Source organism: Lathyrus oleraceus, chromosome 3 (assembly GCF_024323335.1).
Source record: "Lathyrus oleraceus cultivar Zhongwan6 chromosome 3, CAAS_Psat_ZW6_1.0, whole genome shotgun sequence".
Taxonomy (NCBI): Eukaryota; Viridiplantae; Streptophyta; class Magnoliopsida; order Fabales; family Fabaceae; genus Lathyrus; species Lathyrus oleraceus.
In genome coordinates, this window is record NC_066581.1 from 511,785,806 (window position 1) to 511,800,991 (window position 15,186).

The 15,186-nt window shown below is 28.3% G+C and overlaps 1 pseudogene; it reads right to left on the reverse strand.

The window, feature by feature from the left end:
* Window positions 1-521: 521 nt before the first annotated feature.
* LOC127128507 (beta-glucosidase 13-like) lies at window positions 522-5,825 on the reverse strand (annotated as a pseudogene).
* Window positions 5,826-15,186: the final 9,361 nt, after the last annotated feature.

The window sequence follows — 15,186 nt, forward strand, 5'->3', positions numbered from 1 at the left end:
TGTAGTATATTTATATATGTTGTTATTATTTATTTTCATATATGATTCGAATTAGAATTATCATTTATGCAAAATCTATAAATACTAATGGTTAATAGAGAAGTTTGTCATTATGTTCATGGTTCATTCAAACTTTATCCATGTGACTTAAGATTTTAAGATTTTTATTATTAAAATTTGAAAATAATCATGTGTTATCATATTTAACATTTAACATTATGGTATATTTATTGACAAGTGATCTAAATGAAAGTTTTCTTATTATTTTCAATTTCCTTTTGTTTGAAACAAATGATTTTCATAAATATAAAAAAAAACTATTTTTGGGGCATGGGTGTCACATGTATCTACACACATAAAGTCAAATCACAAATATAAACACATTTAAAATTATAATTAAAAATAAATTAAATAAGCAACATATTATATGCAATCATATTTGAAGTAAGATTCCTTTCTTTGTTCTCCATTTATATTGATCTTCTTTTTTTCCAAGTTGATTCCAACAAAATTAGTATATGTTAGTGTCTCAAATCACTTGTCAGGTATTTTGTGTACCATTTAGCTGCATCAGTTGGTATACGCTTGAGAGTATCATTAAAATCAATATGATAAAGACCCCAATTTCCAGAATATCCCGCTTGAAATTCAAATGTATCAAATGCTGCCCATAAAAAGTAACCTTGAACATTTACGCCATCACTATCAATTTAAACATAAAAAACTCTTGAAGATTAGTTTCTTGTAAGAACAAGTTATAGAAGCATTTTGTTTCATATTAAACTATTTTCCATACTGATAGTTTTATTATAACTTATCTCTTCAAACTTAGTTTTTTTTCTTCATATTAATGAAATTAAGAACCAACGATTATAAATATTTATAGTGAACAATAAAATTTTGAGTTATAAAGAATAATTAATAGAAGTAGTTTAAAATTTATGTTTGAAAAATAGAAAAATATTACATAATTGTTGAATTATGCATTATCATGTTAGTTTTTTTCCTCACTTCCTAAGTTATATAAATACAATATCTATATAGTAAGATGATTGAATAACTACTTCAAATTATTTTGTACTATTGATGCATAATTATTGATCTCTATTGTAAAAATATTGTTAATGGTTTTTATAGAGAAAGACAATAAAATAAATAAACAATCCTTACAAAAGCAACATAAGGTCATTCATAAATAAAACGTACACAAATATTTAATATCTAAATGCAATATATTCAATTTTAAAAAATAGTTAATTGTATCATGATATTTATTTATCATCCATAAAATTTTATGGATAAGGAAAGATGACTTACTCAATTGCTGCCTTCGTAGCATTTAAATGTGCAGCAACATAAACAATTCGATGCTCATCCTTCAATGGATTTGAAATTTTAGAAGAAGCAATACCTACGTAAATAGGATTTGACAAAAAAGATATTGATAATTTTTTTTTGTATTATAAACTATAACTATTAATTATAATATTGTAATGAAAAAATGCACTACTAACCATTTTCTGTGATGTAAATTTTTGGATTTTTATACTTTTCTTTAATGTAGACTAAAAAATTATATAATCCTTCAGGATAGACATTGTTCCAACCGTATTGATCCTATATATTATCAATATTTAACAAGTAAAAATATAATAATTATGTTATTCCACTAACAAATGTAATTCTTTTAAATTCTTATCATTATTCTCTTACCTTATAACCAAGGATTTTTCCGTCTATATTAGAAGCTGCAATAAGGAAATAATGACAAAAAAACACTTAAAAATAAATTATTATAATTTATTGTAAGATTTAGTTTAACAAAAAAACTTACCTTCTGAAACTGCTAAGGTGTCATAATTGTCATACATAATCTTGGTTCTATTTGATTCATGTCTAGCAAAACGAGAAGTATAATAATTGATTCCGACAAAGTCAGTGCTTCCTTTTAACATATATTTCTCCTTTTTAGTGAATTTTGGTAGTCTATTCCCCACATACTCTTTCATTATTGTTGGATAATCACCATAGAACACTGGGTCTAAAATCCTATACATTGGAATAAAATGTAGCTATATAAATTTTTTGATAAGAAAATGTATTAACAACTAAAATATGATATGAAAATTTAACAAAACATAACATAAATATAATAAGAAACAAGGTATGTCGTTGGTAGGGTTAGTAAAATGCACTAACCATCCCCAGTAGAAATCCATCAATCTCTGAGTAGCAGCAACATCCTCTGATTTTGAACTATAAGGAACATATCTTCCGGATGAAAGAGCAAATCCAATTTCCCCCCCTTGTTGTGCCTATATTAAACATTCATTCAAAAATAACATATAATTATTAAAGATAATTATCAACCTCACTATTTTAATCTAATAAATTAATCATAACTATTATTAGTATAATTTCTAATTTCTAATTTTGTCATAGGTTTGTATTCCATTCACTCGCGTTGTTGTAAATCTCAAATGTTAATCTGCATATATTTTGAGCTAACGTTGATGATATATTATATGTAACATGCAATTTCTAAAATATGACTTACTTGGAATTTTGTTTTGTATAACTTTGATGATGTAGCATGGGAAAGAAGGAAGTTATGAAGTAGAGTATATGTTTGTGTACATATTTTAGTATTTTTGCATGCCTCATCAGTAGATACATTATCAATATTGAGCATGAATTGAAATATAGCAGTGACTTCTGCCTCATTGATTGTAGTCCAATGTTTTACTCGATCTCCATATGTTTTGAATAAGAGCTCACTATAATCCTTATAATATTTTCTGAAATTTGATTTTTACATAAATAATATAAACATGGATGTTGAAGTTCCATAATCTTTGTGCAAACTAACTTTAAAGTTAAACCAATTTTTTAAAAATAAAATAATTTGATGAGATGATGTTAAGAAAAAATTACACAATAGATCGATTTAAGAAGCCACTGTGCTTTTGTTTAAGGGCTAATGGATAGTCAAAGTGCATGATACCCACAAAAGGTTCAATACCTACAAATTTAAATGAAAAATGGATATTATGTGAAGCAAAAAAACAGATTATTATAGACAAAGTTCTTATTGAAATAAAGATTGCAATGAATATTATATTTTTCAATTCATACCATTTTCGAGTAATTCATCAATCAAGTTGTTGTAGAAGTTGATACCTTCTTGATTTATACCTCCTTTTAAGGTTCCATCTATATAAATGACCATTGAAATTAAAGAGAAATATAAGTGTTTAGTATTAGTAAGGAAGAAATATATTATAATATTATTGATTGTTCATGTGGATGTGATTATTAATCGATTGATAAGTTTATCCGTGAACAAAAAGATGTTACTAGGTGTTCACTTTTGTTGTTCATATATTTTACCTACAAAGTTTATTTTTCTTGGTCGATAAAGTATTATGATTACGATTAAGTAAAGTCGCACTCTTTTTTAAAGATGTTATGAACTACAATATAAATCAGAGTCTAACTAAGACACGTTATTTAATATCTAAATTCAAATGTTGTGTAATATTTTCGTCACTTTACAAATTAATAAAAGTTATGATGCAAATCAAATATAAAGAAAAAATCAAAATAATCAAATATTCAAAAATATTAAATAGGTGATAAACATAAAAAATACAAATTAATAAGATGCTAATTACACAAAATACATATCAAATATTTGAAATTGTCTAACACCGAATATGTTAATAAAATATAACTAAGTATTAATAAAAATTATGGTGCAAATCAAATATTTGAAATTGTCTTACTTACACCTCCTTATATATTCGTCACTTTACAAATTAATAAAAATTATGATGCAAATCAAATACAAAGAAAAAACCAAAATAATCAAATATTTAAAAATATTAAATAGATAGTAAACATAAAAGATATAAATTAATAAGATGCTAATTACACAAATACATATTAAATATTTAAAATTGTCTAACTCACACCTACTTATATTTTAGAGTGAGTATGTTAGTAAGCTATAACTAAGAATGTACCTTTTTAACATTCTCTTTAAAAAAATATTTGAGCATGTATTGATCAATTATAATAGAATATTTTAACTTAAATTTTTTACCTGGCATCACTCTACTCCAAGAGATAGACATTCTGTAAGAATTTATTCCAAGTTTCTTTAAATGTTGAACATCCTCCTATAACACCACAAAATAAATTTAAAACAATAATTAAATTCAAGGTGTATATTTTTCTCATTATTTGTGACTTTCAATTTATTATATCTACCAAGTAATATATAATTTAGAAAACCAGAAGGTTTGTGTTGTTTCTAACCAGAAGGAAGATGATTGAACCCTCACTCTCATCAAAATACAAACTATGATGTTTAATATCTGTCTATAAACAAAAATAAGTATATTCATATTTAATGAACTCACCTTATATCACTTGTAATGTTCTATTTTTGATGGAAATTTGTCAACATCTAAAAATACACCTGTTTGTTAAAAAAAATTGGGATTAACCACTAAACTCGCATATTATATTCTAAAAGAAGTAGAAATAAATGAATGACAATAATACATAAAACGAATTTCAAATTAAAAAGAAATAGTTGTAAAATGATCATGCCGTCATTACTAATATAAATTTTTGAAAAAAATTGTTTGTCACTACACATATAATTTTTTTTTGATGATTAAAATTTTGGAGTATTTTAGTATCTTAGAATTTTGTTGGATTTCAATATCATAAATACAGTTAATTTAAAATTTAAATTTATTTTGAAGTAATTAAATATTAAAATTGAAATAATATTAAATGATGAAAATTGGGTACCTATCAAAGTAATCATTTATGTTTTCCTATTATAATTATATATTATCCTAACCTTTATTTTGTTCAACTATATCATCCCATATACCAAGTCCTCTTCCTCCTTCATGACATCCTCCTTCAATCTAATGTTATCAAAAAGTTGTCAATAATAAATTAAATTTGATAATTTTAAACTATTATATATTTTAGTATTTTAACAAGTGTTATTATTATATATTGAAATACATATTATTTTTAAGCATGCACCTGTAGGGCCGAAGATCCGGTACCAAATAAAAATCCATTTGGAAATGATTTTCGATTTGGAAATCTTGAAGAATTTAGAAATTTTAACATAGAGTCGTATGGATTAGTTGTAGTTGCTTCTCCAATCTATATGAGTTCAACAATATTAACATGTTTATTAATTACTATATATACTCAAATAAAATAATTATGACTCAATTAATATTATTTTGTCTCAAGATAATTAATTAACTTAATCAAAATTACCTGTAAAGTAGATATGTTATATTGAGCCGACTTCAGCTTAGGAAGAAGATCTGTAATATAATATTATAGGGACAATCATGGCAATGAAAAATGTTAGCTAATGCATGTTGAAAAATGAATATTTTTGAGTAACTGTGATTATAAAGAGTTATGTTGCATTTAAAACAATTGTATTCTCCTCATTTTTATTTATACAAATTTTGACATTTTTCGTGATTGTTTGAAAAAGTTAATTTGTTGTATAATTATAATGTTGGACAAATAAATACTTAAAATGACCGGACTTCTATAAATGAGACAAAAGATTTAATTGTATTTTTTTCATGGTTTTATCAATGTTTAATTATATTTTTCGTGTAATTTTAAACTATAAATTATGAAAGTTATTAACTAAAAGAACAAAAAGAATACATACACCCTTGTGCTTGAGAGGGAATATTGGAAAGCAAAACAAAAGATAATATTGCAAGAATAGTTTTAGAAATTGCAAAAGATGATAGAATCTCCATTTTCTACAAAGACGAGAATGTGTGAATTTGATATACAATTTACAATTTTGCTTTATTTATAATGGAGAAAAAACAAATATGGATTTCTTCCCCTAAAACATGTATAAGATGACTTCCTATTTTTATAAAATCCAGACTAACTTTTTAAATATTCCACCAGAAATTTGTTATTGTGTTGTTTTAAACTTCTTTGACTTATTTTGACAATAACTTTCTTTGATCTTTATGAAGATTAATCTTGCTATATATAGACTTTCCATCAAAATAGTAGTTTTAGTTAGATTTTTTTATATAAAATAGAGTTGGTTTGTTACTAATATACACGGTTATTTTAAAAATACAATTGCATTTATAACTTTTTCTTAAGCAAATATATAAAAACTAATTGATTAATTAATAAATATTTTTGTTGTAAGTCAGGATTTTCATAGCATCGTGCGTAGCATTTTCACCGAGGTGAAATATTACGCCATTAAAAATTAAAAATATACCTACATAGCATAAGTCAGGATTCGCGACCAATCATGAGAGTCCAGGTCAATTCTCAGTCAAGTCAGTAGTATTTCTCTGAGTGAATTCCTACCCTACACATTTTTTTGTTGGATGTTCCCCAACAAATATTTCCCTTTAGCTTTTTGTTGAGGATGATATTCCTTAACTAATCTTTTCCTTCAGCCTTTTGTTGACGAGGATGATATTCCTCAGTGAATATTTTCCTTTAACCTTTTGTTGATGACGATGGTATTCCCCAACAAGTCTCACCCATTAATCTTTTGTCAATTACAATACTCTTTGAAAGTTTGTTCTATTAACCTTTTATTGTAAATCTTATTCCCCAACGTGTCTTTCCTACCATCCTTTTGTTGATGGCGATATTTGCAGTTTGATCTTACCATCATCCTTTCGTGGATGGCAATCTATGCAAATTATGATCTTACTGTCATTCTTTCGTTGATGGTGGTGATCTTTGCAGCATTGATCTTACCATCGTCCTTTTGTTGATGGCAATCTTTGCAAGTTGTGATCTTACCTCCGTCCTTTCGTCGATAGAGATCTTTACAGTTATTATATTACCTTTTTTCCTTTCGTCGATGGCGATCTTCGCAATTATGATCTTACCTTCGTCCTTTCATTGATGATGATCTTTGCAGTTATTATATTACCTTTTTTCCTTTCGTCGATGGCGATCTTCGCAATTATGATCTTACCTTCGTCCTTTCATTGATGATGATCTTTGCAGTTATGACCTTACCATCATTCTTTCATTGATGGCGATCTTTGCAAGTTGTGATCTTACCTTCGTCCTTTCGTCGAAGGAGATCTTTGCAGTTATTATATTACCTTTTTTTCCTTTCGTTGATGGCGATCTTTGTAATTATGATCTTACCTCCGTCCTTTCATTGATGATGATCTTTGCAGTTATGATCTTACCATCATTCTTTCGTTGATGGTGATCTTTGCAGTTATGATCTTACCATCATCCATTCGTCGATGGCGATATTTGTAGTTGAGATCTTACCACCATCATTCTATTTATGGCGATCTATGCAATTTATGATCTTGCCATCGTCCTTTTTTTGATGGAGATCTTTGCAGTTTTGGTCTTACCATCATTCTTTCGGTGATGGTGATCTTTAAAGTTTTGATCTTACCTTCATCCTATCATCGATGGTGATCTTTGGAGTTATGATCTTACCATTATCCTTTCATTTATGGAGATCTTTGCAGTTGTGATCTTACCGTCATCCTTTCGTTGATTTCGATGGTTACAGTTGCGATCTTACCATCAATTTTTCGTGGATAAAGATCTTTTGTCGTCCTTTTCGGTCGTCCTTTTGTCGATGGTTATCTTTAAAGTTTTGATCTTACCGTCATCCTTTCGGTGATGTAAATCTTTGAAGTTTTGATCTTACCATCGCCCTTTCATCGATGAAGATCTTTACAAGTTATGATCTTACCTTCATCCTTTTATCGACGGTGATCTTTGTAGTTATAATCTTACCTTCGTCCTTTCGTCGATGGAGATCTTTTTATTTATGATCTTAACTTCGTCCTTTTCGTCGATGGTGATCTTTGCAGTTATGATCTTACCATCATCCTTTCATTGATGGAGATCTTTGCAGTTATGATCTTACCATCGTTCTTTTATCGATGGAGATCTTTGCAGTTGCAATCTTACCATCGTCCTTTCTTCGAATGCGATATTTGCAGTTGTGATCTTACCATCGTCCTTTTTTGATGGAAATATTTACAGTTATGATCTTACCATCATCCTTTCATTGATGGTGATTTGTACAGTTTGATGTTACCATCATCCTTTCGCTAATGAAAATTTATGCAAGTTATGATCTTACTATCGTCCTTTTGTCAATGGCGATCTTTGAAGTTGTGATCTTACCACTATCCTTTTTGCGAAGAACTACGTAGCTTTGAATTCCTCATCGCACCTAGGGATATGTAAGAGAAAGACCTGCAATCTTGTCAAGCACCCTAACAAAAAACCTTTTTGCGACCTCTTTTATTTTCCTCTTCAACAATTTCATCACCGAAGAAAAAAAATAGCATACGCTAACATTATATTTGCAAATCTAACTAAATGGTTCCCGTAGAGTACAACAGATATGGCGGGTACTAATACCTTCCCCTTGCATTATCTACTCCTGAACCCGAATTTGGTTGCGACGACCATATTCTCTTCTTTTAAAGGTTTTATCGATATTTTCCCTTTTCATTTGGATTAAATAAAGTTATACGGGGACTATGTTATCACCCTGAGCGTGTGAGCGCTCTAGGTTATTTTTCACGCCACGACAGGAAGGAATCTGAAAAACACGCTAATGATTTCAGAAGTTGTGGATCATGTTGTGTTGGACAGGGAATCTGTCTCCACTAGAAGGTTAGAGATTGATGATTTCCCCATATTCACTAAGTTGGACCCCCCCCCCCCTAAAGTTCAGTGGAAATAAATGAAAAGATTCTTGAAAGCAGGTATTGATCCAATGGTGGACATTCATAATTTTCCAAAAGCCCCTCAAGATGCAACTCTCAAAAGAAAAAGAAGGTCTAAGAAGGGTGGTGAAAGAACTTCCAATCGTCTTCCTCTTTCTCCATCCAAACAACCAAAAAAGTATGAGACCTCCATAAGGACTCTAAGGTATGCAGCTGTTAAGGCTGTTGAAGCTGCTGAAATTGTTAAAGCTGTTGAAGTTGTTAAGGCTGTTGAAGCTGCTGAAATCGTTAAAGCTATTAAAGTCGTTGAGGCTGCTGAAGAATTAGGACATGTGAATAAGGAAGCTGAGAGAGAATCTATTGAAGTCTCTACGTACCAGAATCCTTATAAGTCTTCTAATGTTGATACTTATACTAATTATGACTCTATAAATGTTAATTCTTCATCTATTCTTTTTCCAAACACAACTATTCCAAACCAACCTTTTGGTACCAACACCAAACCAACAAATGAACCTGAAGAATTAGTTATGTAATTGAATTAATTTAGGGTAGTTAGAGAGCGGAAGGATTCAACCATGACAACTCAAGGAAGAAGAAACAGTTACGTAACTGAATTAAGGTAGGGTAGTTGGAGAGTGGAAAGGATCAACTAGGTGAGTGATATTATGATTAAGATGTAGTTTTGAACATCATTTTATATTGCATTCGTTAATATATTGCAGTGTCATGGCTCTTATATTTATAGAGTGTCATGTATGGTTTCTCACATATGCTATTCATTTACATACATGATTATAGATATTCATTTATGAGTTTCATGTACATGATACTAGCGTGAAATACCTTATTCCTTGTGTCCAAAGCTTCTCTTCAAATAAGAAAATACTAACAAATTGTTAATCAAGCTAGCATGATAAATCACAACAAATAATCAATACTAACATGGACACACAAATATGACATTACTCTATTCTACTTCTAATTACTAACAATTATGAAACTTGTAGATTACATTCAAAAGTATTTTGTATCTACAAAATAAATATTTGAACACCCATACAAATCATAAACTCAATAATTAACCACTGAAAAACATCATTGTGTTGTTATACTCTTACACTTAGAAATAAATAAATAAATGTAAATGTATTTAGGTTAAATTATAGTTTTGGTCCCTCCATTTAATTTTATTTACGAAATTGATTCCCCTATTTTATTTTTATACAGTTTTGATCCCCCAAACTTTTTTCTACTTGGAAAAAGGTTGACATGTCATATTTTTAATAGCTGACACTATAAATTTGCCATGTACATTTCCAACTTGGTATTTTCTTTTCCATGTCATTTAAATTTGTTTAACTAATCTAAAATTATTTATAAAAAATCTGATTAATAAATGATATATCTTATTTAATTATTTTACTCATAATTATATTAAAAGTTTACTAATATAGAGATTTAAAATTATTTGTTAAATATAACGCTCCCAACTTTTCATCGTCTTCCTCAATAGTCCATTCCACATTTTTCATGCATATTATTTTTCCTCAGATTTTATGTGTTCTTGCATTTTTTAAGCTCTTGTTTCATCCTTTCCATCACTCTTATCTAATAGATCCATCTCATCATGTTCATAAAATCTCAAATTTTGAAAAAAATCCTAAAATGAATAGGCTGAAGAAATAGATATAGAAGTAACTAAAGCTTAATCAATCACAAGGAGAGAGAAAATAATGAGTCAATGAAATATCTGTATTATGTATTTCTTCTTTGTTTTTTTTGTTAGACTGTTTTACATGGACTCTTCTTCTTATTGTTTTTTGTGGAAAGAGATTTTTTCGCAAACAAAAAATTGAAGAAAAAGACAAACACTCTTCAATTCTTTTCAGATATGAAAAAATATATATTTTCCTCATCTTTCTCTTCAACTCTCTTTGAGAAAGAAGATAGGGTTCTCTAAAATATTGTAGATCTAGAATAAAAAACATCTTCAACGTTCTTCGAGAAAGAAGGCAAGGGTTCTCTAATTCTCTATAGATCCCAAAAAAACATTTTCTCTTCAACATTCTTCACTCATTCTTCTTTTGATTTCTTCTTCATATTTGACTTTCTGTTGGAAAACAACCATGAATCTCGTATGGTTAAAGTACAACAACACAAAATGGTTTTTGCTGCAATTTTGGCCGATTTAACCAATATGTGTTGTGGTGTATGCGAGTCATAGCATTGCAGTGATTTATGGTTACTATGTTGTAGAAATTTTGGCGAAGTGGATACGAGGTCTGAGATTTTGATGGTGTTGGTGATGGAAGTGTTGTTGTTATCTTGGTAGGACTTGAGAATGAATGGGGTATTTCGGTTTTGATTTGGAATTGATACTTAAGAAATGAAGATATTGAATTTTGTGAGGAGCAAAGAGATTGATGTGATTTTTGTTTTGATGGTGAGAATAAATGACAGCAAGATGTTATGCTCTTTAATTTTCTTGTGAACATTATTAGGATCTCTTAATTTTCATATTTGTTTTTATAACCTTAAGTTTTATATGGATTAAAGAAATTTAATGACTATCTTCTCATGTGATACTTTATAATTTCTGATGTTTCCGATGAGGGAGGGATTTGGCATATTGTTGAATCTTTTCTTATGACCTTAAGAGAGATTAAAATTATTATAGATGACAAACAATAAAATATAATAATTTTGGTGAAAAATTGAAATAATTAGAGATTATAATTAAAAGATATTGTGATATTATGCTCATATGTATAACATGTGATTTTAATTTGATATAATTATTTAAGTTTTGTGTGAAATTGAATATATTTTTTTAATAAATATATTTAAATGACATGGGAAATATAATTAATGAATTTGAATTAAATAAATATTTAAATGATATAAAATATAAGATTAATTAACTGAAAATAAGTCTGTCATATCAATATTGCCACCTATTTAAAAAAAAATTATACATCGTCATTTTTTAAAACAAAATTGATAAAGGAAACCAAAATTAATTAAAAGTAAAATAGGGGGATTGATTTCACGAATTGGACCAAACCTGTAATTTAGCCATTTACTTAAAAATGAAATGAGTGAATATGTTTATGATTAACCAAACAAGAAAAATAGTTGATGCAATTACCACCATGTTGCTTTTCTATATTGCCATAGGTTCATTCAGTCATCATACAAGTTTCTCTAAGGAATCACTTCATACCATACATATCACAAAGAACCTGCACAATTCAACATAGATGAAAAAAAGAGTAAGAAACACCATAATAATAAAATTGTAATTGAAACTACATTAGTCACATTTTATCATAATTATTTATAATATAAGGATTGAAACACATTCACCATCATCAACTACAAAAGTCATAATGTAAGTTGTCCTTATCTATTGCCTAGGAACTCAAATTCTATCTCATCAAAGGCCAAACTCACAAATATACCACATTACAACTAAAAATTAAAAAGTATAATCATTGTTTTAATTTGTATATCATATAAAACTGAAAGTTCATTTAAATAACTAAGTTGCACAAGATCATCCACTCCATCAAGAATATTAAGATTTGTCGGAACCAAATTGTCTTGTTTCACTTTTAAAACCTATAATAAATCTTAGAAAAGGTGAGACTGTGCAATTAACAACTAAAATTGAAGAACATCACTATATAGAAATATCATAACTTTTTTATCTGACCTTCCCATCAGACAATGAAATAAAATTATTAATTCATAAAATATCATTTGTAATATTTGAGCAGAAAGAAGTTCAAAGATTTAAAAAATTCTCTTGTGAATCTTATTTGAAAAAAAAATTAATAAGATTTTTCACTTGTATTGGGATCATTTAATGTCTCCTTTGGGAGATTTATTTTGTAAACATTCAAGTACATTTTTATTTCAAAGTTTTAAGTCCTCAAAAAATACAAAGAACCTATTTAATTCAAAACATTTGTAATAATAATAATAATATAGTGTGCTATTAGTTGGACAAAGATAATTCTATAAATGCAAAGGGGTTGGAAGTAACTACCTAGTTAGATGATGTAGAAAGATGGATATTTTGTCATTTCTTGTTCTTATCTCGTTACTTTCAATTTTCTTTTTCATTATTTTTTTCATTTTAACGAGGTTTTTGAAGAAAAAGATTTAGGTTACACATAATCTACACTCCTTTGTTGTGTGTTACTTACCTTCAAATGGATTTATATTTGGTTTTTAAAATTACTATGCTTTTATCGATGATGATTAAGATATACATATGAATGAGAAATCGATGGGGTTGTGCCCTAATTATTAGTATTTAATACCATGTGATGATTTATATTAAAATAATAGATGATGACATGTTAAGTTGATACTATATTTTTATTTGACGAAGTTATACTAATGAGGATGATACCTATTTATTATAAGGAATTTATGAATGATTAGCCGTTGTCTTAAATCCAACATTGTTATTAATTTTTGGGTATTAATGTTGACGATAGAAAAACTGACCATTTATAAAGTGTGAGTATGGAATCATATTTTGAATTACCTATATAAAGGAATTTACATTGTTAGTTCTAAATTATGAGAACTTATTATTGAAGTTCGAGAATAGAAACAAAATGAATAAATAAATTATAGATAATTAATAATAAGTTGATTAAGTAACCTTGACCATCTTTTTGTCTTGATTTATTAATGTTAGAGCCATCATTAATTGGTATGATATTATTAACAATTTTTGTGAACCTTTGATATGATATATGATTGATGTCATATATTTATATCTATTGTTATTATTTATTTTCTTATATGTTTTGTATTAGAATTCTATCTTATGCAAAATCTTCGAGTATTAATAGTTAATACATAAATTTATCATTATGGTCATGGTTCATTCAAATTTTATGATCATTTATTAATGTGATTTCTTTATATATGTTTGTGGTGTTAAAGTAAAATTCATTTTAATAAAAAACTTATCTTCTGAAACTGCTAAGGCATCATAATTGTCATAAATAATCTTGGTTCTATTTGATTCATGTCTAACAAAACGAGAAGTATAATAATTGATTTCGACAAAGTCAGTGCTTCCTTTTAACATGTATTTCTTCTTTTTAGTGAATCTTGGTAGCCTATTCCCCACATACTCTTTCGTTATTGTTGAATAATCTCCATAGAACACTAGGTCTAAAATCCTACATATTGGAATATAATGTCGCTATATAATTTTTTTTTGCAAATGTATTAACAATTAAAAGAGGATATGAAAAATTACTGAAACATGACATTAATATAGTGATAAATCACTCAAGGTGTGTTGTTAGTAGGGTTAGTAAAATGCATTAACCAACATGTAGGGGAGAACCAATGATTAAAATATCATCTACATATATCAATGCATAGAGAGTGATACCTTGTTGAGAGTAAATGAAGAGGGAATTGTCAAATTTTCTATGAGTGAAGCCAAAATGAACAAGGTCTGACTTAACATCTTCTACCAAGCCCTAAGAGCTTGGTTGAATCCATACAACACTTTATGTAGTTTACAACAAGTGAAGAATGTTTCTTCTTAAAACTAGAGGGTTGAAAGATATACACTTCCTCATTTAAGGAACCATTGAGAAACACATTATTAATGTCAGCTTGTTATAGCTCCCATTTGTCAATGAGAGGCAAAGTAAAAAGCACACGAATGGTAGTTGATTTGACAACAGGTGATAATATCTCATTAAAATCAAATCCAAAATGTTGATGATAACCTTTGGTAACCATTCTCGTTTTGTATTTATTCACAGTTCCATCAAGATTTTATTTCACTTTAAAGACCCATTTACATCCCACTTTTCTATGAGGTGGGAGAGTCGTCAATTTTCACGTGTGTTTATCCAAGAGTGCATCATATTTAAGTTGCATATTCTGAAGCCAAACTGGTTGAGAGAGAGAGAGAGAGAGAGAGAGCTTGTTTAACAAATGTTGGTTTTATATGTAGAAGGAAGGCCTTAGGTTTATAATGACTTGTTTTGGCTATAGTTAACATTGGATGTTCATTTAACTGGTGAACTTGAGGAAGAGAAACATTCTTGATAGTAGGTGACAATGTCTCAATAGAGTTTTTGAGTTCTTTAAAAATTAGGTTGGATGTTGAGTTGAAGGTTAGGCCTGACTAGAGTGTTTAAAGGTGGGGGACCTGGTTGAGTGGATTGAGACATGTGAGAAGTGTGTTGAGAAAAACTAGGTACAAGACTAGAATGAGACATAGGTGACTTAGGATTAGGTTGGTCATCAACAGTAGAACTGAAAGACAGATTGTCAGCAGTTGTCAAAGGATAAAAAACATTATCCATTGGACTAATGCTAGGTATATAAGGCATTTTAGTTTAGTTTAATTGTGGGAAAA